The sequence below is a fragment of the Nicotiana sylvestris genome, chromosome 3 (assembly GCF_000393655.2).
Source record: "Nicotiana sylvestris chromosome 3, ASM39365v2, whole genome shotgun sequence".
In the NCBI taxonomy this organism is placed as follows: domain Eukaryota; kingdom Viridiplantae; phylum Streptophyta; class Magnoliopsida; order Solanales; family Solanaceae; genus Nicotiana; species Nicotiana sylvestris.
In genome coordinates, this window is record NC_091059.1 from 121,115,476 (window position 1) to 121,140,439 (window position 24,964).

General features: G+C 39.5%; 1 long non-coding RNA gene across 3 annotated transcripts in view; it reads left to right on the forward strand.

Moving 5' to 3' along the window:
- LOC104227679 (uncharacterized) overlaps window positions 1-1,919 on the forward strand; it is a 30,864-nt gene extending 28,945 nt beyond the window's left edge. For all 3 annotated transcript variants that reach the window (XR_011406176.1, XR_711171.2, XR_711170.2), the window contains exons 5-6: window positions 362-432; window positions 1,433-1,919. This is a non-coding gene — a long non-coding RNA (uncharacterized lncRNA). The remainder of the gene's footprint in view (window positions 1-361; window positions 433-1,432) is intronic.
- Window positions 1,920-24,964: the final 23,045 nt, after the last annotated feature.

Here is a 24,964-nt window from a genome sequence, read left to right on the forward strand (position 1 = left end):
TAGGAGTGCCATTTTCATCACCAAGCTTTAGGTAAATGGTTTATGCAAGTTTTGAGTTAAATACATTGATTATGTATAGATTTTAGCATTAAAATTGGTAGAACTTGGGGTTTGAGGGAAAACCTAGAAAATTGGGATTTTCGGATCTTGACAACGATTTTGGGCATGAAATGAAGAGTAAATTATATATTTTAGTTCGTGAGGTTATGGGCAAACTTTATCTTCAATTTTTTTTGAAATCCGGGCACGTGGGCCCGAGAGCATTTTTGTCAACTTTTCGATCGGGGTTAGAAATTGTTATATATTGGATTATTATGAGTAATCGAACATGTATTAATGGGTTTACATAATCATTTGCTAGTTTTGGGACGTTATGCATCAATTGAGTCTTCGGAAGAGCGTGGAATGCCGGTTATGGAACTTCGGGGCGAGGTGAGTCTCCTTTCTAACCTTGTAAGAGGGAATTGTCCCCATATATGAGTTAATTGGTTATTTGCTCCTATTTGTGAGGGTTACGTACGCACGAGGTAATGAGAGTCTATGCGTAACTACTATTATGCTTAAGTCCGGGTAGTCTAGGGCACAAAAGCATGCTTTACTTGTAATATTTGCTACCTTGTTGTCAATTTAAGAATGCTTAAACACATATCAAATGTATAAATAAATTTCTAAAAGGCTAGACATTATTTCTTGACTTTTAAAAGAGAAACTTGCCTTTTCCTGAGTAGTTGCTCCCTGATAAATTCTTGATTGACTGCTTGAATGTGTTTATTTATTTTGGGACGGGCCGAACGCCTCGGTAGATTAAATAGATGCATCTATGGTTCGCGCCATTCGACCTTCTGGCAGTGCACAATTAAATATTGTTGGATCGGGCCGTACGTCCTCGACATGATTTGCACATGCTTGTAATGTTTGCCTTAGAAATTATAAATGTTGATATTTGTTCTCCCTGGCCCGAGATAAACGTAAAAAAAATAAAAAGGAAATTTGGTAATTTTCTATAAAATAAAGAATTGTTTAATTGCTTCATTCTATTGAGTTACAATCATGTTTATAAAAATCTTTGATTTATTATATTATTGGACCACTAGTAAGTGTCAAAGTCGACATCTCATCTCTACTTCTTCGAGATTAGGCGAGATACTTACTAAGTACACGTTGTATTCGTACTCACGCTACACTACCTGTGCATTTTTGTTGCACAAGCACATGTACGTGTTATTGTACTATATTGTTTCCTAGAAATTGCTCATGCACTTATGACACCGGGTTGTGGGATGTTAATGGGATTATTCAGTATTTTAAAATTTTTAATGTAACGACCCGACTGGTCATTTTGAGCATTTGTACTTTGCTAGGTATTTTACGGGCGTAAAAAGCTCTGTATGATGTATTAGGACTTATGTGAATCATCGGTTTTGGTTTCCAGGTTATTCGGGACTCACTTGGAAGAATGATTCTCAACTAGGGAGCTTTAAATTTGAAAGAGTTGTCCGAGTTTGGAATTTTTGATATCAGGGCCGGATTTCTGTTTCGGAAGTTGAAGCAGGCCCGTAATGTCAAATGTGACTTGTGTGCAAAATTTGAGGGCAATCGGACGTGATTTGATAGGTTTCGGCATCGGTTGTGGAAGTTTGAAGTTTTAAGTTCATTGATTTTTGGATTGAGGTGTGATTCGTCGTTTCAATGTTGTTATGTGTGTTTTGAGGCCTCGAGTAAGTTCGTGTTATGTTATGGGACTTGTTGATATGTTTGGACGTGGTCTCGAGGGGCTTGAGCGAGTTTCGGATATGTTTGGGTTGTGTTGCGCTCGTTTTTTTTATGTTTCAATGTTGTTTTTCAAGCTAAAATGGTACTACATTAAGCAAATGAACTTCAATTTCTGTTTTTATTGAAGCATTAGATCCATATCGTAATTACGGAGTCATAGCAAAAAGAATCGTCAAATTTAAATCTCGTATGAGGAGTTTATGGTAATTTTACTAAGAATTGGGTTGCCAAATTTTTCAGATTAATTACGAAATTGCCACTGACTTTGTATTCAAAAATCTGCTCTATTTTCAAATATTGAAACCAACATATCTCCTTCAATATAAGGTCAAATGGAGTGATTCAAGAACCTAACTTGACTAGAATTTCACAAAAAATCCATTGAAAGTATCAAAAGCTAGTTTTGAAGTCATTTGACACAAGAAACGAGGCAGAACATTGTTAAAATGAGAGTTTTGTTCATTTGACATATTTTGAGTTGAGGAGCTCGGAATTGGGCAATTTTTTAGGCGATTTTCATCATATGAAATGAGGTAAGTATTATCTACTCAGTTTTAGTTATACTCTATGAATCTATCTTCAATTTTAGCTTTTGGTTGATGAATTTTAAAGAGAAAATTGGGGTTTTGACATGAAGTTTCATAATATGAATTTTTGAGTTTTGAACATCGATTTGGAGTCGAAATTGAGTGAAAATAGTATGGATGTACTCGTAATTGAATGGGTTGTCGGATTTTATAAGTTTTGTCGGGTTTCGAGGCGTGGGCCCCATTGTGATTTTTTACCGGATTTGGGATTTGATTTAAGATTCGATCTTTATCATTTGGAATTGTTTCCTTGGGCTTTATTTTATGTGTTTGAGTTGCTTTTGGCTAGTTTTGAGCCGTTCGGAGGTCACTACATGCGTGATGTCATTTTTTGAGCATCGCTTGGCTTGCTCGGTATTGTAATTGGCTTGTTCGAGGTAAGTGTCTTGCCTAACTTTGTTGAGGGAATTTTTCCTCCTATTTGACATTGTTTGCTACTTGCGGGGGTGATACATATATGAGGTGAAAAGCGTATATGTATGTGCCGAGGTTAATCATGCTCGGGGGTAGATTATGTTACATTAGTATTTGTAGAACTTCGTGACCTTCCTGCTTCATGTCTTACTTGACTCGTAAATGCTAAGAACATAATATTAGATGATATAAATCAAGACTTAGCTTATTATGACTTGGTCAAACTTGATGGAAATTCTGAGAATATATTGATGTGTCTAATTCGGTCATCTCTATGCGAAATCACTACTATATTACTACGGCCGAAGTTCTTGAAATACTGGACTCTATACTTGTGTAACGGATCATTTGTGAGATTTGTAGAAGTATTTGAATGATACGATTCATAAAGGTTGTTGACTTGGAAAGTTGTAATTTGGAATTTGTTTGGAATATCCGTTAAAACACTCTCCTCGATGTTATTTATACTTTCTGCCTTGTCATTTTATTGATATTCATATGCTTGGTAAGGAAAAGTGTAAAGCACAAAGGGTGATGCCGTCCCATTATATATATATATATATATATATATATATATATATATTATCATGTGGGGAAGAGTGTAAAGCACGAAGGGTGATGCCTTGCCATTTTATATACATTATCATGTGAGGAAGAGTGTAAAGCACGATGGGTGATGCCGTGCCATATTATTTGAGAGTAAAAGTACGAAGGATGATGCCATGCCATATCATTTGAGAATAAAAACACGAAGGGTGTGCCGTGCCATTTCATTTATATTGTTATGCTTGTATGTTATCGTGAGGTCATGGCACGATGGGTGTTTCAGGCAAGGATGAGGGACATGCATTATGTTTGATATTAGTCTTCCGTGTATACATTCATGTCTTTACCTTGAACTGTCATTGTTATAATTATAGATCTGATATGACATTTTGCTATTGTCCTGTCATTGATCTCTATCTCAATTGTTGTTGTGTTGCTCATACCTTTTATCGCTTAACTTGTAAATACCATGTCTATTTCCTGCTTTTATAATTATGCTCATATCGTATCTATTCTGCTGCACTTTAGTATAAGCCTTCCACCATGCTAGCCATTTATGCTCTTATTTGTCAACTTGTAAAGATTATGTGTTTTCTTTTTATTTGTTGTATTTGTACTTAGGCCTCCAATATGCTAGTTAATTGAAGTTGATATTTCTTGTTTTCCAATTGTTGTTATTATTCACGTGCTTTTCGCTTAGTCTTTTACTCTACCCACATGTGTATCCTTGTCCGTTGTTGTTACTTGCGTATTTCCTACTTTGTAATTCCTGTTATCGATATTTCTTTCATCTGGTTGGTTCTGTTACTCGTACATTTGGGAGGATGAGTAGAACGCACGAATGGTGTTGCCGTGCTAATTGATTTGTCACAAAAATTATTTTATATATGGTGAGGTAGAGATAGAAGCACGAATGGTGTTACCGTGCCGTTTGACTTGATATCTTGGATATACTTCTCATACTAGGAAAGACTGTAAATCTTCTATTCTGATTCCTTTTAGTAATTGTTGACTGTCTCGCAGAGTTATATATGGTACTTTTATCTTTTATGCTTTGAACTGCTTTTACTATTAATCTAATGTACATGTTACAACAATAAGCATCTTTTAACTAAAAGCCTCGTCACTACTTCGACGAGGTTAGATAAAATACTTACCAGTATACGGGGTCAGTTGTACTGATACTACACTTCTATACGATATGTACATATTTCTAGAGCAGAGCTGCTGGTGATGTCGGGTGCTGATTCGAAAGATGTTCGCGCATTCCGGGTATAGCTGCCTGTTATCCTTGGTAGTTTAGATTTTACTATTCTATTTATGTATCATTCAAACAAAACGTATATTTATTCGTACCAGCTTTGTAAATTCTAAGTCTTAGAAGCTCATGAGTCGTACTACTAGGTCTTGGGTAAATTGTAATTGTTCAATTATCTATTCTTTAATTTTTTATTATCTCTATTGAGTTATATTATCTGTTAGTTGGCTTACCTAACGGGTTAAGTTAGGTGCCATCACGACTAGGGATCTTTGGGTCGTGACAAGGTTGTATCAGAGCACTAGGTTCGTAGGTTCTATGAGTCATGAGCAAGTGTCTGGTAGAGTCCTGCGGATCGGTATGATGACATCCATACCTATCTTCGGAAGGCTGCATGGCATTTAGGAAAAAATTCCCTTTATTCTCTCCTTATCATTCGGCCTTGTTTCAGCTTGAAATCTACGACGTTGACTCCTCCCAATTGCTCATATGTGGTGTTGTGCACTTTGTATTTGTTATGTGCCGACGATCAGTGATGCTGCAGATAGATTACGATTTGTTGTCTAGCCTCAGAAGCAGGTGCAATGTTAAATCTTCTAGTCGTTCATTTGTGGTATGAGGCGGGTTCATATGTCTGGTTGGTACGCACATATTTGGGAAGATTGGATGGTGGACTGGCTATTGTGACTAAGGTGGGTTCATGGCAAGGTATCGATTTGAGTATAACCAGTGAGCCATCTCCTGCATGATGAGTTTGGATCGTGTGTCTCGTATGAGGTTTCCATTCCATGAAGTGTATATGTGATCATTTCAAAGCATTTGAGGAAGTTGTTTGACTATTGCAATGATGGGTAAGCACTTGGCAGTATCTTCGGGGTGTTCTATGACCAGTATTGCATGAGTTTTTAAAGTATTCAGCTAAATAGTCATGCGGGATCGGGGCATGCTATGAAGATATGATACTTTGGGGTGCCGATGAGGTGATCTATGGCTTCAAGCTAAGTGGTGGAGTCTACTAATGATGACCGGATTATAGGATCATGAGGTGTATCAATTTTCGGACCAAGGGATTGTTTGGTTAATTCTTTGTATAATCATATGTTGGTGAAGCACGGGTTGCTCGACGCGTATTAGATATGTATTTGAAGATCAGAGTAAGATGAGTGGTTATCGAGAAGGTTCTGGCGAGTTCCAGGTTTTATGTAGCCTTTAAGGACTTTTGAATATGGGTGGGCTTGAAAACGGTAGCGAATGGTAATCGGATCTGTCGTATTTCCTTGTCAAGGAATGTCTACATGTCAATATTCGAGTGATACAAGAAATGGCTTCGGGTTCCTAGGAAGTTCCCTCAGGGCGGTCATATCGGATTCAGTTACTTTCGGGTTGGCAGTCTGCGTGACTCGATTAAGTTAGAGGCGATTGGTTCTGATTACTCAATTATGTGTTACTAAGTTTTAGAGAATTTATCATGGTTATGAACATGGTCGGAGTTGATGTTTTCTACAGGTATAGAAGCTATATTACTTGTGGTGGTGTTCTCCTAGATTGAGTTAAATGAAAGATTCTCGGGTGATGAGGTGTTCAATTTGCTTATGGTTCAGAGTTGACTATGAGACTTTCATAGTGTTGCGAGTTAGCATGTTAGAGGCGAGGCACTGTGTGGGGTTGAAAGGTTGCATGTACAAGGATGTAGATAGTTTTGGAGGGAAGGATATAAGTTGTTGATGACATGATCGATTTAGGGTGTTTAAGGTCTTGCTGGCACTATATGTTCCCACCGGAGGAGAGTTCGCCTGTTGGCAGGTACATTGTGTTTTGACTTATGAGTATTTTTTTTCCGCAAGGTAAGGGGGTATGAGTTACGTGTCACCAATTTTGAGTGGCGGTGTTGAGATTAGATATGAAGATTATGGTATTCGTGAGTCTCAGAGATGGTTGTTCTCGTTGGCAAACTATTCCTTGATTGCGAGTTGTGAAGAAATATCGAGGATTGGATGATGGATAGTAGGTGTTATGGAAAGGCTGCTATGGGCTTTTGGAAGGTTAATTGCATGTTTGGGGGATGATTGGAAATTGGTTTGGGGGTTGCTTTTGAGCCTAATAAGAATGTGTATTCTATATTGGAACGGACCTGTTTATTCTTGCATAGTTGTAACCATATATATATATCATCGGGCGTAATGGATGTTATTCGCGCCTTGGTTTATGTTATATGTTTCTCTCTTATGCTATGGCGGAATGTGAGGGTTACATGATTCTTCGCACATATATTGTGATTCAGTTTAGGACTCATGACATTATAGGCAAGGTGACCTTCATGATGTTGATTTGCTTATTGCACCATGGTTGTGCTTGTCCTTCTCAGTATTGTTTGTTCCTAATAATTTTTCCCAGTGTTATATTTTTGTGCACTCGGTTGTGCTTGATATTGACGCACATGTGATCAGTGAGACCGAGTATTATGGCTCGATGGGTACCCTTTGTGGATTGATGTAATGGGATAAGGTTGCATGCCGCAACGGTACAGTGATGAAATGTGACTTTTTATTCCTATTTCGTGTATTTTGCTTTCACCTTGTTGAAAATAGTTCATAGTAAAATGCTAAAATTTCCCTGGCTGCTTACCTTGCTTAGTAGTCTTCTTATTTAGTTTTCTTATTGTTATCTGTCATGTTTGAATTATTAATTGTTGGGGCACAGAATCGGGTTGTGTGGGGCTCCACATGATTATTGTTGGTACTTGTCGGTGGGGCTGCTTGTATTTGCTGAGATGAGGTTTCTAGACCTGAGATTTGCGCTATTATATTGGGATAAGGAAGGTTTGGAAGAATAACACTATATGTTGTTAAGGATTTGGATAATGGCCCTGGTCGGGCGAGTGAGTTTCTTGGCTTATTGATCAGATGAATGGTTAAGCGGTTATGCGTGTTTCTTTCATCATCGATAGGGCATGAAGGTTTTGAACGAGGTTCTAACCGATAGGAGGTTTGCTACCGGCACCATATTTGTTTTTGGTCATTAATGGTGGTCAGCAATTCCCACTGTGAGTGCCGAAGTGATGTGGTATATCATGTGATTACATCTTGGGTTATGGTTATGGCATGATACAGCTTGTTCAGGCTTATATGATGTGCAGATGAGGGATTCAAGTCTCGTAATGAATTCTATATGATAGAGATTGGGTTCTAAGGTTTAAGGAGCAAGGTTGAAGTAATGATCTCTAGTTTTGTTGTGTTGGAGGGCTTATATGGAGCAGGGTGACGTGGAATCACCCTGGGTTTATGCTTAGTAGGTTACATCGTGATTTGATAGCTTTGGAACGACTCCTGGCACGTTTGAGGACGAACGTATATTTAAGTGGTGGAGGATGTAATGACCTAATTGGTCATTTTGAGCATTTGCCTTTCACTCGGTAGTTTACGGGCGTGACTAGCTCCGTATGATGTATTTTGACTTATGTGAATCGTCGGTTTTGGTTTTCAGCTTATTCGGGACTCACTTGGAAGAATGATTCTCAACTAGGGAGCTTTAAATTTGAAAGAGTTGACAAAGTTTGGACTTTTTGATATCAGGGTCAGATTTCAGTTCCAAAAGTTGAAATAGGCCCGTAATGTCAAATGTGACTTGTGTGCAAAATTTGAGGGCAATCGGACGTGATTTGATAGGTTTCGGCATCGGTTGTGGAAGTTTGAAGTTTCAAGTTCATTGATTTTTGGATTGAGGTGTGATTCGTCATTTTCAATGTTGTTATGTGTGTTTTGAGGCCTCGAGTAAGTTCGTGTTATGTTATGGGACTTGTTGATATGTTTGGACGTGGTCCCGAGGGGCTCGGGTGAGTTTCGGATATGTTTGGATTGTGTTGCGCTCGTTTTTTTTTATGATTCGACGTTATTTTTTCAAGCTAAAATGGTACTGCATTAAGCAAATGAGTTCCAATTTCTGTTTTATTGAAGCATTAGATCTGTATCGTAATTACGGAGCCATAGCAAAAAGAATCATTGAATTTGGATCTCGTATGAGTAGTTTATGGTCATTTTACTACGAATTGGGTTGCGAGATTGTTCAGATTAATTACGAAATTGCCAGTGACTTCGTATTTAAAAATCAGCTCTATTTCCAAATATTAAAACCAACATATCTCTTTAAATATAAGATCAAATGGAGTGATTCAAGATCCTAACTTGACTAGAATTTCACAAGGAATCCATTGGCTGTATTAAAAGTGAGTTTTGAGATTATTTGGCACAAGAAACGAGGCAGAACATTGTTAAAATGAGGGTTTTGTTCATTTAACATATTTTGAGTTGGGGAGTTTGGAATTGGGAAATTTTTGAGGCGATTTTCACCATATGAATTGGAGTAAGTGTTCTCTACTCGGTTTTAGTTATACTCAATGAATCTATCTTCGATTTTAGCTTTTGGTTAATAAATTTTAAAGAGAAAATTGGGGGTTTGGCCTAAAGTTTTATAATATGAATTTTTGAATTTTGAACATTTATTTGGAGTCGGAATTCAGTGAAACTAGTTTGGTTGGACTAGTAATTGAATGGATTATCGAATTTTATGAGTTTTGTCGAGTTCCGAGGCGTGGGCCTGGGTGCGATTTTTGACCGAATTTGGGATTTGATTTAAGATTCGATCTTTATCATTTGGAATTGTTTCCTCGGGCTTTATTTGATGTGTTTGAGTTGCTTTTGGCTAGTTTTGAGCCGTTCAGAGGTCACTACGCATGTGATGGCATTTTTGGAGCATCGCTTGGCTTGCTCGGTATTGTAATTGGCTTGTTCGAGTTAATTGTCTTGCCTAACTTTATTAAGGGAATTTTTCCTCCTATTTGACATTGTTTGCTACACGTGGAGGTGATACATATATGATGTGACAAGCGTATATGTATGTGCCGGGCTTAATCCTGCTCGAGGGTAGATTTTGTTACATTTGTATTTGTAGAACTTCGTGACCTTCCTGCTTCATGCCTTACTTGACTCTTAAATGCTAAGAACATGATATTAGATGATAGAATTCAAGACTTAGCTTATTATGACTTGATCAAACTTAACGGAAATTTTGAGAATATATTAATATGTCTAATTCGGTCATCTCTATGCGAAATCACTACTACATTACTACGGCCGAAGTTCTTGAAATACTGGACTCTATAATTGTGTAATGGATGTGAGATTTGTGGAAGTATTGTAATAATACGATTCTTAAAGGTTGTTGAATCATTTTTGACTTGGAAAGTTGTGATTTGGAATTTGTTTGGAATATCGTTAAAACACTCTCCTCGATGTTTTTTATACTTCCTGCCTTGTCATTTTATTGATATTCATATGCTTGGTAAAGAAGAGTGTAAAGCACAAAGGGTGATGCCGTTCCATTTTTTTTATATATATATATTATCATGTGAGGAAGAGTGTAAAGCACGAAGGGTGATGCTGTGCCATTTTATATACATTATCATGTGAGGAAGAGTGTAAAGCACGAAGGGTGATCATGTGCCACATTATTGAGAGTAAAAGCACGAAGGGTGATGCCGTGCCATATCATTTGAGAGTAAAAGCACGAAGGATGATGCCGTGCCATATCATTTGAGAGTAAAAGCACGAAGGATGGTGCCGTGCCATTTCATTTATATTGTTATGCTTGTATGTTATCGTGAGGTAATGGCACGATGGGTATTTCCGTGCAGGTGAGGATGAGTTGAGCTCGCCACTACTTTCAGCCCAAAGTTAGTCTTGTTGCTTATTGAGTACATTGGGTCGGTTGTACTCATACTACACTCTGCACTTCGTGTGCAGATCCAGGTACTTTTGAGCACGACGGTTGCTAGCTTTGGAGCTTTATCTATCAGAGACTTTTAAGGTAGCTGCCTTGGCATCCACAGACCTTGACTCTCCTTCTTTTTAGTTATTTGTATCGTTCTATCCTTCTAGACAATGTTTAGCAGTCAGACTATGTTGTCAGTTAAATGCTCATGTACTCAGTGACATCCGGATTTTGGGGGATATTGTATTGAGTCGCGGTATTTACTTATCAGTATTTATGAAATTTTACTCTTGAGCTTATTTTACTATGTTTCCAAATTTAAAGATGCATGGTATATTCTGATTGTCAGCTTGCCTAGTATTGCGATAGGCGCCATCACGACATGTGAGATTTGGATTGTGACAATTTGGAATCAGAGCCTAGGTTACATAGGTCTCACGACTCATGAGCAGGTTTAGTAGAGGCTTGCGGATCAGTACGAAGATGTCTGTACTTATCTTTGAGTGGTTGTCGAACCGTCAGGAAAACTTCACTTTCTTTTATTATTGTCGTGCGAATTTGTTGATTCCGGAAACTACACTTCTGTTATTCTATTCTCTCATACATGATGAGGACACATGCTACTGGATCGGGCGGACGACCACCAATACCACAAGCTAGGGCCACGAGAGGCCAAGGCTGCGGTAGAGGCCGAGGTACAACTCGTACGACAGCTAGAGCAGCACTTGTAGACCCATCAGTTGCTCCAGCTTAGGAGCAGATTCCAAATGTGGTTGAGCCGGTGGGACCAGCCCACCCCATTGTGATTCTAGGGCTTTAGGAGGCTCTGGCCCAGATATTGACTATATGCACTAGCCTTGCTCAGGTGGTTTCAGTTAAGGCCGCACCACCCACTTCTCAGGCCGGGGGAAGTGCTCAAACTCCTGTCTCCCCTACTCCAGAGCAGGTGATGCAGGGTCTTCAGATACCGGGGGTACTACCAACCTAGCCGGTTACATGCTCAAGCCCAAGTGGGTCCCATTATGAGTGATGAGGAGCAAAAGAGACTAGATAGGTTTAGGAGGCTCAAGCCTCTATCATTCAGTGGGACTGAGTTAGAGAATGCTCAGGACTTCTTGGATAGATGCCAGCGGATTTTCACACGATGGTATTTTGGAGACTAGTGGGGTCTCTTTTACTACTTTTCAGCTTTTGCAGGCAACCCTTAGATTGTGGGAGGCCTATGTGCGGATCGGGCTAGCCGATGCCGCTCCACTTTCATGGTAAGAGTTCTCCGTTCTCTTCTTGGAAAAGTTTGTGCCACCGACCCATAAGGAGGAGCTGTGTAGGCAGTTTCAGTAGCTATGCCATGAGGGTATGTCTCTGACCTAGTACGAGATGAGATTTTCAGAGTTGGCTCGTCACGCGATCTGGTTGGTTCCCACAGAGAGGGAGAGGATTAGGAGGTTCATTGATGGCCTCAACTATGGCCTGCACTTTGTTGTGACTCGAGAGAATGTATCAGGAGCTAGGTCCGACGAGGTGGTTGATATTGTTTAGCAACTAGAAATGGTCGATAGTCAGGAGCATGAGGAGAGGGATGCCAAGATGCCTCATAGTTCAGTGGTTTCAGCAATGTTTCTTCTGGGGGTCATTCGGGTCGTCCTTATAGGCTTGCTCAGATAACTCGTGCGGTTCATCATGACGCATCATCTATACATGGTTCATACAATGCTCGCCCAGGTTAGTAATCTCTCAATGCCCTCCCAGCTTAGAGATCATCTCGTGTTCCATCAATTCAAGGTTCCTCAGTGCTAGGACCCTATATTAGTTATTCTGGTTCTCTGGATCCGCTTCAATACTTGCCAGCATCGTCAAAGCAAGATTGCTTTTAGTGTGGAGAGTTTGGTCATGTGAAGAGGCATTATACCCGCCTTTTGGGAGGTCCTGTTCAGCAGAGGAGTTAGGTTGCGACTTCCACACCAGTTACTTCACCACCCGCTCAACCAGCTCGGGCGGGGCTCAGGCAGCTAGAGGTCGCCCTAGAGTGGAAGGCTGATCAGGTGGCGGTTAGGCTCGATTCTGTGCTATTCCTGCCAGGCCAGAGGCTATTGCTTCAGACATAGTGATCACAGGTATTATCTCGCTATGACACATCGATGCTTCTATATTATTTGTCCCTAGTTCCACTTATTCGTATGTATCATCATATTTTGCTCGTTATTTAGGAAAGGAGTGTCTGTCTTATTTGGCCTTTGTGAGGGACGTTGGTGCTGATACTCATACTATTGACTCTGCTCCGGTAGTGCAAGACCTCCCGGATGTGTTTCCTGCAGGCCTGTCGGGTATGCCACCTGATAGGGATATTGATTTTGGTGTTGACTTGCTGCCGGGCACTCAGCCCATTTCTATTCCTCTGTATCGTATGACACCATCAGACTTGAAAGAATTGAAAGAGCAACTTCAATAGCTTCTTTATACGGGGTTTATTAGGACTAGTATGTCGCATTGGGGTGCACTGGTTCTGTTTGTGAAGAAGAAAGATGGTACTATGCGGATGTGCATCGACTATAGGCAATTGAACGAAGTTACAATCAACAAGTATCCTTTGTAGTGCATTGATGATTTATTTTACCAGCTTTAGGGAGCTAGAATGTTCTCTAAGATTGTTTGAGGTCTCGGTATCAACAATTGAAGATTCATGACTCGGATATTCTGAAGACGACATTCAGGACCCGCTGTCACAACCCAAAATCCACTATCGGTCGTGATGGCGCCTAACGCCACCGTCAGGCAAGCCAACATTGATTTATGAATTTTTTTACTCATTTTATTTCTTTCAAAATCATAATCCCCATTAATTTAATGGTATAAAATAGAATTTTCAGGGCAAAATGATAATAAATACGCAATTACAATAACGAACAACCTGTAAGAACCCCCAAAACCTGGTGTCACAAGTGTATAAGAATTTTCTAAGGAGTACAACAATAATACAACTTCTGTCCAGAATGTAAATAAGTTAGAATAAATAAATAATACAGTGGGGAGTCGGTGGACTACGATGCGTAACCTGAATTGCAGCTCACATAAAGTCTCCTCAATAGATGTGCCTACGCGCAGAGATGATCACTAAATGACTTGTCATATCTTGCACATTTAGTGCAAAAGTGCAGCATCAGTACGTAAATCAATGCGTACCCAGTAAATATCTAGCCTAATCCCGGAGAATTAGTGATGAGGGTTCTACATCGACACTTACTAGAAGTCCAAGTAAATAATATGATATTTTATAACAGATATGAAGTGCACAACAATAGTGGAGTAAATCTGTAATTTTATAATTTTCCAATTATTTTTTTAAATCATAAATTTCTCGATCTTGTATTCTACCTTAATATCTCAGAAAATGCCAAGTACCATTACCAAATAAATAAGAAGTACCATAAAATGCCGGGCATCAGCGGAAGGTTTATCTCGTGAATATTCGGACTACTAGCGATATCATGCACGATTCTGATGAGGTCGTTCGGCCTAATCCGGAATAATGTGTAGACTACCGAGGGTCGTGTGGCATGAACTTTAGATTCATCTATATACTGCCGAGGCACTCGGCGCACTCCACAAGAAAGGAAGGAAGTTACCGAATTACAAGATACGTGTTTACAATAAGAATATGAGCACAATAATAAGTACACCCCTTTACATTTATCAAATATCTTGGCAACAACTCAAGGTGATAAAACTTGGCCTAACATATTTATTTGTTTCTAAATCCATTTTTAGTTAAAATTTCAATTAATTAAACTAGCAAGATGAGTCCAAACAATTTAAATATTATACGATAAGGTCCTAAGTCTACCCGGATAAAATCATGCTTTAGCTACGTACGGTCTCGTCACCTCGTGCGTACATAGAACCCATAACTAATTGCACACAATAATGAATATCATGCAGGAGTAGTTCCCCCTCTCACAAGGTTAGGCATGAGACTTACCTCGCTCCGAAGTTCTATAACCGGCCCAAATGCCTCTCTAACTCTTCAATTCAAATCCAAACGATCCGAAACTAGTCAAACAAATGTGCGATTCAATCAAAATGGACTCCAATGCTTATAATTAATCAATCTATAACAGTTCCCAACACCGCTCAAAAAGTCAATAAAGTCAACCCTCGGGCCGACGTGCCCGGATTCCAAAACGTTTCGAAAATAAACTTTACCCATAACTCTACAAACTCAAATATATGATTTATTCCCAATTCCATGTCCAATTTCGTGGTAAAAATCCAAAAATATCAATTTCTAGGTTTTTCTTCAAAATCCCAAATTTCTACTAATTTCCATGTATAAATCCATATACAAACCATGTATTTAACTCATAATGTCCGGGAATTAGTTACCTTGACATAAATGATGAAAATCGTCCCTCCAAGATCTCCAAAAATCACCCAAACCAAGAGGGAAAAGAGTGAAATGAGCAAAAATTCCAATTTAAAACAATCTGCCCAGACCGGTCCTTCATCGCAATCATGGGAGCTCCTTCGCGATCGCGAAGGCTAAAACAAAAGCTCCAACCATTCCTCTATGTGTTTGCGACCTCCTCGTTGTGTTCACTAAGCCTTCCGACCCCTGCCCTTCGCGTTCGCTAGCCACGAGCCGCGTTCGCGAATGGGCAAACCCCAGCTCCGCTTCTTTTTCGCATTTGCTTCTGCCAACACGCGTTCATTTAGGCTTTCCCAACCTCTACTCCGCATTCACGTCTTCTTCATTGCATTCGTGATGGGCAAATCCTAGCATCCCAAAATTCCTTCTTTATGAATGCATGAATCCCTTAGCGTTCGCGAAGATAAAAATCAAACACCAGCACCAGCAGTTGCAAATCAGCCAAACTTGTTTCGAAACCATCTTGAAACACACTTGAGGCCTCCGGGACCCCTTCCAATCACACCAACCAGTTTCATAACATAACAAGAACATGCTCGAGGCCTCGGATCACATCAAACAACATCCAAATTACAAATCAACAATGAAATTCCTTCTTTACACTTTCAAACTTTGACGAACGCATCCAAACCCTATCAGAACAATCCGGAATGACGCCAAACTTTGTGTACATGACATAAATCACAATTCAAACCTATTCTAAGTCTCATAACCTGAAATGAACATTGATAACATAAAAATCTACTTCAAACCAAACTTATGAAATTCTAGAACTTCCAAAATGCCAACTTTCTAGAATAAGCGTCGAAAGAATTTAAAATTTCAAAAATGACAGGAAATATGACAATAATATCTCAGAGAAAGTCTTAATCTGTTGGTACACAGTACAGGAATGTAGACATGCTTCCAGGTTTAACAGTTAAGCTCAATACTAATATGACGAATATTACATCTCCATATCTATAGCTCAACATGCATGTCACATGTGATGCAACATAATAAAAACCTCACGTACTCACACTCTTAGAGTACTCAATCTGACTGTCTCAATTCTCGCTTACCACACTCAGTCACTCAACATTGTACGATACATGCACTCACTGTTGGTATGTCAGACTCCGGAGGGGTAGATCACGCCCAAGCACTAATAAAACATGTTGCGGCGTGCAACCCAATGCCATCATGAATTAATAATACCTGTGTATACGTTCATGTCTTTACCTTAGGCTGTTATTGTTATAATTATAGATCTGATATGACATGCTGTTATTGTCCTGTCAATCATCTCTATCTCAATTGTTGTTGTGTTGCTCATACCTTTTACTCACTTAAATTGTAAATACCATGTCTGTTTCATGCTTTTATAATTATGCTCATATCATATCTATTATGTTGCACTTTAGTATAAGCCTTCCACCATGCTAGCCATTTATGCTCTTATTTGTCAACTTGTAAAGATTATATGTTTTCTTCTTAGTTGTTGTATTTGTACTTAGGCCTCCAATATGCTAGTTAATTGAAGTTGATATTCCTTGTTTTCTAATTGTTGTTATTATTCACGTGATTTCTGCTTAGTCTTTTACTCTGCCCATATTTGTATCCTTATCCGTTGTTGTTACTTGTGTATTTCCTACTTTGTAATTCCTATTGTCGATATTTCTGTCATCTGGTTGGTTCTGTTAGTTGTATATTTGGGAGGATGAGTTGAACGTATGAAGGGTGTTGCCATGCTAATTGATTTGTCACAAAAATCATTTTATATATGATGAGGCAGAGATAGAAGCACGAAGGGTGTTACCGTACCGTTTGACTTGATATCTTGGATATACTTCTCATACCAGGAAAGACTGTAAATCTTCTACTGTTATTCCTTTTAGTAATTGTTGACTGCCTCGCAGAGTTATATATGGTACTTTTATCTTTTATGCTTTGAACTGCTTTTACTGTTAATCTAATGTACAAGTTACACCAATAAACATCTTTTAACTAAAAGCCTCGTCACTACTTCGACGAGGTTAGACAAAATACTTACCAGTACATGGGGTCTGTTGTACTGATACTACACTTTTGTACGATGTTTACAGATTTCTGGAGCGGAGCTGCTGGTGATGTCGGGTGCTGATTCGGAAGATGTTCGCGCATTTCGGGTATAGCTGCCTCTCATCCTTGGTAGTTTAGATTTTATTATTCTATTTATGTATCATTCAAACAGAACATATATTTATTTGTACCAGCTTTGTAAATTCCAAGTCTTAGAAGCTCATGAGTCGTACTACCAGGTCTTTGGTAAATTGTAAATGTTCAGTATCTATTCTTTATTTTTTTATAATCTCTGTTGAGTTATATTGTCTGTTAGTTGGCTTACCTAGCGGGTTTAGTTAGGTGCCATCACAACCAGGGATTTTTGGGTCGTGACATGTAAAAGTATCATTATTTATTTAGTGAAATTTATTATTTATTGTTTAAATTTATAAAAGAAATGATTTTAGAAATATCCAAAACGAGAAATTACTAGTTACTTGGGTTTGGCTTGCCTGACAATGGTGTCCGACACCATCACGACCCTTAGTGGATTTTGGATCGTGACAACAAGGTATCAAAGTACTAGGTTCTTTTAGGTCTCACGAGTCATGAGCAAGTGTGGTAGAGTCTCGCGGATCGATACAGAGACGTCTGTACTTATCTTCGAGAGGCTACAGGGCTGTTAGGAAAGCTTCCCTTCTTGATTTCCTTACCGTGCGATTTGATTCCCTTTTTGGCATATGCATTTATTTCCTTTCATTCAATCTTATGCGATGCGAAGCGTTGGTCATGAATCGGCAAGTGAGTAATTGTAATGGTACGACGAATGTGGTACGAGATGTTTCTTCCTGCGTGGTTGTTTGAGCTATTGTTGTCGCCTTGTGGAAGGATATTCTATCGTTTCAGCTCAGTAGCTGTACTTCTGAGAGCTCTGAGGCTAGGCACAAGTTTCTATGATGCTTATGAACGGTGGTCGCACAATATTGATGTGATGGTAGGATGCTTGCCTACGTGTTGGGGCAGTGAATGACTTGAAGGGAGGTTTATTCAATGCATGATTCAGAGATTTGGTATTTTATTTCCAATGAGGAGGAGCAATCGGACTAAGAATGTTTAGGTTGGGTTGATGGTGTGATGAGACTTGGTATTTGCGAGCGTGGTGGAATTTTCATCTGTGATAAGGTGTCGTTGTCCTTGTTGAATGTACCAAGTTTGCCGGTGTTATGATCTTCTACAATCCGCCTTTAGGGCAGAATACTGTGAGATAGCAATGGAGAAGCGACTGTCAGAGATCGCGGGGTGCGGTGGTTCAGGATTGAATCAATGTTTCTAATATTGACGGCTCAGGAAAGATGATCTTTGGAAGGGCTTAGAGTTAATAGCGGTCTGTTGGTTCAAGTTCTACCGAGATAGGTTTTGATCTAAGGCATCAACTGAGCAGCAAAGGATGAGGAAGGACGTGTGGGAAGTATCATGCGGTGGTTAAATTCCTAGAAGGCCAGGTGTAAGAGGCGGAAGTCGAGTTGTTGCTTAAGGAAGAGGGGTTTGGCCAAAGTGGGAGAGTGGCAGAGTAGCGTATAGGTCCTGTGGTAGGATGACTATGCACCCGAATAAAGCGTCTAGATGAATTGGGATTCAAGGTGGACGATGATTGGGTCTACGGGTTTAATTTGAAATAGTGGCTAGTATACGATAGGATGTTTGATACAACAGAAATGAGTTGCTTGATATGAAGAAGGATACAACATGAATTTGAATTGGAAGATATTGTCATGCACTTAGTAGATGTTCATAAGAAGTAAATGGACTAGTACAGTTGGTGAATGATCACGGGCTCAGGATGGGTTATTGATATCGTAGTGATTGTACCCCATGCATCGACGCTGAAAGATGTCAATGTGTAATTTCCCCAAGGGAGGGTTATCACCTATGAGCAGGTCAGCGGTCGTGTGGTTGGTGATGCTTCTGTGAAGGATTTTACTGGCCATCCAATAAGAAGTTGAATATATGAATGTTGCTAGAGATTCAGAGTGTTCATGTAATGCTAATAGAAGGATATCGAGGGATTTGGTGGGTTGGTTGTGTAAGATCATGTCAACAATGAAGAAAGAATCTTGGTGGGTTCCAGAGGTGTGTAATAGTAGCTTCAAGCTAAGTGGGAGAGTCCCACCACCTACGATTGGGTTGTGTGGTTATCTTCTTGTGAGGTTTCGGATTATCAACATATTGGTAAGTTATTTCGGCTAAGGGAAAAGAGCATAAGTGGTAATTTGAGCAAAGGAATTGGTAAAGGTGTGCTATAGTTGGCCTGATTGGCTTATGTTAAGGTTTTGGGAAGACTCACGATTTGTGTTTCGTACGGTGGTGATTTACAAGGAAGTGATTCAGTCGGGTGGTTCATCGAGATGGGTGTTCATGTGCCAGCGGAGCCTAGGAGTTGATTATATTTAGGACCAAGCTAGAGTGGATGACTCTCAACAACGGTCCTAGTGAATTCAAAGTTTAAAAATGCGGTGCCTAAGGATTTAAGCCCGCAATATGGTTAAGAATAGAGCCTTTGTAGCAGATTATGATAAGAGGCTCGGAATGATCTATGATGTTTTTGACTTGCAGCATAGCATCAGGACGAAAAAGAGAAAAGGACTTCGGATTCATAGAGGGAATATCAGAATGGGTGCATCAGTCGAAGATGCTAACGTGCGTGCAAGGAGGATATGAAATGGTTCATGGGTTTGGAGACAACGTGGTCTTATGGAATGGGGTCACTCAAGGTGAGTGCGGTTTAGGTTGGTGATGTAAGGAATTGAGCTATTATTATCTCTAAAGCAAGTTAAGGATGAATTAGAAGAAGTTAGATTGGTTAGTCATGGTTGAATTGACATAGTGGTGGCGGTACGTGCGAGGCTTGACGGCCACCGTAATTGATTTTATTTGGAAGTATTCAAGTATTATGGCATGTCATGTGTAGGAGGATCCCGGAAGGGTTATGGTGGTTTAGACCACTACTCGAGGATTTTAATATTCTACGGTTATGAGAATTCACTCGTGTGTAGCTATGGTTCTCTTGGAATGAATTATGTGAAAAGTTTCCATGTGATGAAGTGTTTACCATATTAGTGGTTCAGGAGTTGTGATGAAATTCTTGTGCTATCGCATGTTGGCTTGTTAGGTGCAGTGAACAATATGAAATTTGAAAGTGAGGATCAAGGTTGCGGTTCGGTGTTGACAAGGATGTCACGAGCTTGGATGAGCAAGATGACTCTTTAGTTTCAGAACATATATAGCACCTCAGTTGTGCTTGAGTTTGTTAGCTTATCGCCCTATATTTCTCCCCAGGGATGGTTATGCACTTAGCGTGCTTGTGACCGATATTCGGTATTTTTTTTGTAATGAGCAATTTAGCTTGATGTACATCTCCTTATGTGAATTTTATGTGTGGATCAGGTGGCATACTGCAATGGGTATGTTGTTTGGATCGGGGTGCACGCCGCAACAGTGTGATGTTGAGTATAGTTTTTTATACCTGTTTTTGTGTGTTTTGTTTCCCATTTTGTGAGGAAAGTTCATATTAGTCACGTGAGTTGAGTAGTCCCTTCTTGAGTTTGTTTTTCTTATGTATCACGTTCGAGCTTGCAGCCTATTGGCACATTACGACATCATATGGGACTTTTGATCGTGACCGGGGTGGCTTATTACCTGAGCAGTTCGTACTAGGCGAGACAAGATTATTGGATCTAGGATCACTGCAGTCGGATTATATGAAGTATATTAAATAGCAAAGATCATTATTTGGTTGAGAATGAGGTAATGGTTCTTGTCAGAAGAATAGACTTAATGATTTGTTGACTTAGTAGTGGGATATAAATTTCTACATGACTCTTCTATCGTGGCGGTATTGCGAGAGTTGGAACAAGACTTATATATATCATGAGGTGCTTTGTGAGAATCAGATTCAGGGAATGTTGGTTATTATAATCAGAGAATGTTATTATGGTCCTATGAATGATGTGGTGCATGGTGAGAATTCAACAAAGGTATGCAGTCATGTTCTGGTAGCTCGTGTAGTGATTGATACGGTTTTCATACATTAGAACAGGCCTGGCGGAGAATTTTGGATGTTGGAATGGGGCTCTAAGCGTATTTGCTTGAATAAAAGGGAATATTTTCAGAATTGATAAAACTGATATGCTCAACTGAGTTGTAGAAGCATGGGTAGGTGCACAAGGTGCTAAACAGTGATTTCGGACAACTCCAGCGCAGTTCTTAGCACGTTTGAGGACGAACATATGTTTAAGTGGCAGAGAATATAACAACCCAACCAGTCGTATTGAGCTCTAGCACGTCGTTCGACAATTTAAGGCCTTGAGCAGCTTCACTTCAGGTATTATGACTGGTATGCATGGTCGGAATTGAATTTCGGGAAGTTTGGAATTTATTTGGAAAAAAATCCTCATTTCAAAAGCTTTAAGTTGAAAGAATTGGCTAAGATTGGATTTTTGAGTAAATGACCTCGGAATCGGAATTTGAAGGTTCTAGCAGGTTCGTATGATGATTTCGAACTTGGGCGTATGCCCGGATCGGGTTTTGGGTGACCTGGGAGCGTTTTGGTGCCTATTGTGGAAGTTAGCATTTTTGGAAGAATTCCATAAATTTGGGTTGAAGTGCATTTCAATGCTATCGATGTCCGTTTGTGATTCTGAGTCTGGGAATAGCTCCGTATGGTGATTCTAGTATTGGGAGCCCAATCGAAAGTGAATTCAGAGGTTTGTAGGTTATTTTGGAGTCATTTGGCTGAAGATAGAAATTTGGAGGTTTTGAGAAGTTTTATCGGAAGTGTAATTTTTGATATCGGGGTTGGATTCCAATTCCGGAAGTTGGAGTAGGTCCGTAATGTCAAATATGACTTTTCTGCAATATTTGAGGTCAATTGGACGTGATTTGATAGGTTTAGACATCAAAAGTAGAAGTTTGAAATTCTAAACTTTATTAAGCTCGAATTGGAGTGCGATTCGTGATTTCGACATTGTTTTATGTGATTTGAGGCCTCGAGTAGGTCCGCATTATGTTTTGGGACTGGTTGGGGTCCTAGAGTCCTCGAGTGGATTCCGGATGGCTAACAGATCAAATTTGGAATTTGAAGAAGAATTGAAGCTGATGGTATCTGGAGTAACCGCACCTGCGAGGTTTTGGCCGCATGTGCGGAGCCGCAGAAGCGGCCTTGGTGTCGCAAAAGCGAAAATAGCTGGGCTTGGCTGGGGCGCAGGTGCGAAGCAGCTTTCGCAGAAGCAGTCCTGGCTCCGCAAAAGCGGTCGAGGGCGAGTTAGCTAAGACCGCACCTGCGATGGAAATTTCTGCAGGTGCGGAGCCGCAACCGCAGAAGCGACATGTGGATCGCAGGTGCGAGAAGCGAGCTGGGCAGTGTGTTCTTTTAAAAGCGAGGGTTTGGCTCATTTTTACCATTTTTCCTCCATGGGAGCCGATTTGGAGCAACTTGGGAGTGCCATTTTCACCACCAAGCTTGAGGTAAGTGGTTTATGCTAGTTTTGAGTTAAATACAATGATTATGTATAGATTTTAGCATGAAAATTGGTAGAACTTGGGGTTTGAGGGAAAACCTAGAAAATTAGTTATTTTCGGAGTTTGACCACGATTTTGGGCATGAAATGGAGAGTAAATTATATATTTGAGTTCGTGAGGTTATGGGCAAACTTTATCTTCAAAAAGTTTTGAATCTGGGCTTGAGGGCGTTTTTTTCAACTTTTCGATCGGGGATAGAAATTGTTATAAATTGGATTATTGTGAGTAATCGAGCATGTATTAATGGATTTACATAATCATTGGCTAGTTTTGGGACATTGTGCATCAATTGAGTCTTCGGAAGAGCATGGAATGCCGGTTATGGAACTTCGGAGCGAGTTGAGTCTCCTTCCTAATCTTGTAAGAGGGAATTGTCCCCATAGGTGAGTTAATTGGTTATGTGCTGCTATTTGTGGGGGCTACACATGTACGAGGTGACGAGAGTCCATGCGTAGCTACTATTATGCTTAAGTCCGGGTAGTCTAGGGTCCAAAAGAATGCTTTACTTGTAATATCTGCAAACCTTGTTGTCAATTTAAAAATGCTTAAACATATATCAAATGTATAAATAAATTTCTAAAAGGCTAGACATCATTTCTTCACTTTTAAAAGAGAAACTTGCCTTTTCCTGAATAGTTGCTCCCTGATGAATTCTTGATTGACTGCTTGAATGAGTTAATTTACTTTGGGACGGGCTGAACGCCTCAGTAGATTAAATAGATGCATCTATGGTTCGGTTCATTCGACCCTCTGACAGTGCACAGTTAGATATTATTTGATCAGGCCGTACGTCATCGGCATGATTTGCGCTTGCTTGTAATGTTTGCGTTAGAAACTATAAGTGTTGATATTTGTTCTCCCTGGCCTGAGATAAGCGTACAAATAATAAAAAGGAAATTTGGGAATGTCCTATAAAAGAAAGAATTGTTTAATTGCTTTATTCTATTCAGTTACAATCATGTTTATAAAAATCCTTGATTTATTATATTATTGGTGTATCATTATTGGACCACTAGTAAGTGTCAAAGTCGACCTCTCGTCTCTACTTCTTCGAGATTAGGCCGGATACTTACTGAGTACACATTATTTTCATACCCATGCTATAATTGTTGTGCATTTTTGTTGCACAAGAACATGTACGTCTAGTGACCTCGTTGGGCGCGGCGGCTTGGTTGAGACGGAGACTTAGGTGAGCTGCACTTCTCGTGACGGCCCGCATCCAACAGAGTCTCTTTCAGAGTACTGTATTGCATTTTCTCTACTGTCCAATTTGTATTCCGGACGGTTATTATACTATATTATTTCCTAAAAATTGCTCGTTCACTTGTGACACCGGGTTTTGGGATATTTATGGGATTATTCAGTATTTTAAAATTGTTAAAGGTATCATTTTTTATTTAGTGAAATTTTTTATTTATTGTTTAAATTTATAAATAAAATGATTTCAGAAATATCCAAAACGAGAAATTACTTGTTACTTGGGGTTGGCTTGTCTGACAATGGTGTCCGACGCCATCACGACCCTTAGTGGATTTTGGGTCGTGACATAGCTACTCATGGAAAATGAAGAAATTAAAGAAGAAACTAAAATAAAATTCATAATAGATGATTATGGGAAGATAATCTAATGTTAAAATGTTAAACTATTACAAAGTTACCCAATACAGTAAAGAAAAACGAGTATCTATTCTGAGGTTCCCCAAACTTAACCTAAAAATGACAAAAGGATCTATTTATACCCAGCTAAAATTATCGAACAAAATTGCCCCTGCGAAGGTTGTGCGGACGCACAATTATATGTGCGGTCCGCACATTGAGACTTGGCTTGACAGGTTGGACTTCTGTGGCCGCACAATTCTGAGTTACGGCCACACTTCTTTAGCTTATGCGGACTGCACATTTCTGAGTTCGGCAGCACTCTTGATTCTGCGGCCGCACAATAATGGTACCAAACTTCTTTACCTTGGGCTTTGACCTGGGGAACTTCTGCAGACGACACATTTCTGAGTGCAGCTGCACTCTTAATTCTGTGGCCGCATGATAATGGTGCGGTCCGCACTTCTTCATGGCCCTAAAATCCATCTCTCCGAACCTCATCTTCTGCGGCCGCACAATAATTGTGCGGTCCGCATTTTGCATGGGAATTCTATCATAGGCTACCTCATGTTCTGCGGTCGCACTCAATACTGTGCGGTCCGCATTTTGCCCTTTTAGCCTTATTTTGGTCCTTGTCCAAAATTGCTCCTTCTTGAGTTGATTTTCATCTCTTTAGCTCATATTCCAACACTCCGGCAAGAAAGCACATTTTATTAATTTTTGGGAATATCTTTAAGCAATTTTGAGTTAAAACAAAAGTAAAAGAGTACAAATAAGTAGTCAAAATCTCTACTTAACAATGTGTAAGAGGAGACCTGAGCCAATAAAGTAGCTTTATTTATTTATTTATTTATTCCCTATTTGTTGGCATTTGCTAATACTATGTGTATTCAACAATAAATTATAGTTGTTTGTCTTTTTCACATCTGTAAGCCTAATTTTCTTATTATGTATTGATATGTCCATGTAGCTATGTACTAGATCGACATATGTTCTCATCAT